Raw genomic sequence first — 3073 nt, 5'->3', positions numbered from 1 at the left:
AATGATGATGGCAACAAATGTACATGTGCTTGACACAATGGATGTATGTATGGATTGTGATAAGAATTGTACGAGCCCCCAATAAAATGATTAAAAAACAAAAAAAATGAATCCACTCACTGACAGTGAGTTTGGGACCTGGAAGCTGACTGATAGATCTTTTTCCCCAAAGAAAAAGTAGGTTCAAACATCAACCTTGTAGAAAGCAATCAAGTGCTTAACCACTGCACCACCAGGAGTCCTTGAGCAATGGATCAGAGGACAACAAGAGTGGGGTGGGAGGTCCACGAGCGGTTCATACATCAGTTCAGACAATCCACAGATGGTGGGAGTAGTAGAAATAGGGAGAAGTGGACAGATCTATGCTACTCTTAGAAGATAGAAGGAAACTATTGAGTCAATTCTGGCTCATAGAAACCCTCTTAAGACAGACAAGAACTGCCCCCCTTTGTGTTTCTGAGGCTTTAGTCTTTATGGGGACAGAAAGCCACATCGTTCTCCCTGACTAGGGGCGGGTGGTTTTGAACTGATTACCATAAGGTTATCACCTGAACGTGTAACACCAGGACTTTCATAATTGAAGACTGACCACATATGGGGACTAAGGAGGACTGAGAAATCCAAAATACCTCCCAAATGTCTAGCTTGGGCAGCTAAGGAATTAGGCCCCCATTTGGGCTGCTAATGGCAAGGTCAGCAGTTCAAAACCACCATAGGGGCTACAAAAGACAGATGAGGCGCTCTACTCCCATAAAGAGTTACAGTCTCAGAAACCCACAGGGGCAGTTCTACTCTGTCCTATAGGGTGGCTATGAGTCAGCATTGGAATTGCCTAGGCAATGAGCTTGCATTTTCACTAGACAAAGGAGCGGGCTGGAGTTAGGGCAGCCAATGCAACTTGTTACATTGCTTGACCTGCCTCATCATTCAGGACAAGTTGCTTGGGGGAAATAATGATAAATAACTAGGGGTCATACAGACATGTTGTGTTAAGCCAATAAACTTAGTATTAGATTATCCCCACTTTACAGATGAAGAAACTGAGACTCCGGGGTGTTAAGGAGTTTGTGCTCGGTCACAGACCCTTAATGGGCCAGGAAAAATCTCAAATCCAGGTCAGCCTGACTCTAAGACCCACTAGGAGGACCCTAGCTGGCTGGCCTGGAGAACCCGAGGAGACCAAAGCAACTCCCCAGCCCTTTTCTGTCCCCCTGCATCATCTGCTGGAGCTGAAATGCAAGGTTACTTGTAGGCAGTAGGGTTCTACAAGAGGACCATCTCAAGACATTGGACAGACTTGGTCCCTGGAATGTTGAGGAGGAGGAGGCTTTGCGGCTGCACTCTGGGACCATCTGGGTAACTTTACCAAATACCAGTGCCTGGGGGCCCTGCTCACGAGATTCTGGTGTCCTTGGCCTAGAGGATGGCCAGGGCATGGATTCTCCACCCTACCCACCCCTCTCAGCCCCCACCCCCCACAGACAGACATTTGATCTTAATGACAAAGTAGAAATAAATTGGCAAAATAATTTGAGAAAATATTTTTTACAGCTATGTATAGAAGTAGTTATTTTTCAGGAAAAGGAGATTCACATTTCCCCACGTCCGTGGACCGTGACTGTAAAATGCCGACTGTGTCTCAGTGTAGCTTCCTGAGGAGCTAGCCAAACAGCCCTGGGTCATCCGGGCACCTGATTTCCAGAAGCACCTTGGATTCTAGAAGATCCACAAGTACCTCCAGGTTTATACTCCGTCAGCTGTGGACATTGGAATCCATGAGCTCCTGCCTGGCCTCACTGCACCTTCTTTTGCAGCCTGTGCTGAGGAGCTGCCTCCACATGCTCGCTCACGGAATGGCTGCATTCGATTTCTCTAGCTGCAGTGGTCCCCCGGCTTGGAGCAAGGAGAACACAGCTTGTCTTTTTGAGCGCCAGATGTCCACGTAACCAAGTCAAGAAGATCTGGAAACCATGGTCTCTGATTCCAGTCTTGACTGACTCTTGTTTTGCTAATTAAGGACTTTCTTTTTACTTCCCCAGGCATCATTGCTGACAGGGGTGGGGGGGATTCTTCTAGGCCCCAGGTGACTATTGAACGCCAAGGAGAACTGCATCTCCTCTTATACTTCAATGGTTTATGAAGTTAAGTGCTTCTGCAGCTTTGATAATGGAAGAGAATAAAGACAGATGTTTCCATCGAAGAACAAGCACCTGAGCCATTGTATCCCTTGGGGTCCCCACCTACCAAGATCCCCTAAGCCGGGCAGAATGAGCAGTGGTTTCAGGGGGCTCAGAGATACTTCCTAAATGTCTCTCCTGCTGGCTTGCAACTGTGCTGGCAATGTCTCTCACTAAAATGAGTTTATTTCGTATTTTAATTAGGTTAATGAATTGTGCCTTGGGATACATAATACGTAAGCTGAGTGATCAATCAGCCAGCATTCATCAATCTGATCACCCAGGTATCTGTCAGAAGAGGTTAGATTATGCTGCATTAATAAACGGTCCTGAAATGCCTGTGGCTTAAAACCCTCACGATTGATGTCTCATCAGGTTACACATCCAGTGCCAGATCGTTGGGGCCGCTGCGCCTAACAGCTCACTCTGGAAGCCAGGTGGACCCAACAGCCACCACCAGACAACTGAGGCTTGTCATGGCAGAAGACAAATGAAGCAAGAGAAATGTGTTCCTTCATGGGCCAAAGTAAGTGACGTGGCCACAACTGACTTGAGGGAGCTGGGAAGGGCAATGCTACCCCATTCTCAAATAAAACCTGACCCAACTGGGCAACAGCATGAAAAACCCTCACCCCTGTTACTGCCCACTGTCACCCGACAGAAAACAAATTAGTCACTCAAGATGAGTGTCTTCGCTTCTTAGTGCAGCTACAACAGAAATACACAAGTGGGTGACCTTCACAAATAGAAATTTATTTTCTCAGCATTTAGAGGGCCTAAATAAGGAAGACCAAAGAAGAATTTATGCCTTTGAATTGTGGATCTGGTGAAGAATATGGGAAATACCATGTTGTCAGATGCATAAGCAAATGTGGTGAAGAAAGCTGATGGTGCCC

This window comes from Echinops telfairi, unplaced genomic scaffold (genome assembly GCF_000313985.2).
Source record: "Echinops telfairi isolate 266 unplaced genomic scaffold, ASM31398v2 ScPeMD7_18;HRSCAF=68, whole genome shotgun sequence".
NCBI classification, from domain to species: Eukaryota; Metazoa; Chordata; class Mammalia; order Afrosoricida; family Tenrecidae; genus Echinops; species Echinops telfairi.
The sequence above is the reverse complement of the archived record's forward strand: the minus strand, read 5'-3'. Positions refer to the sequence as shown.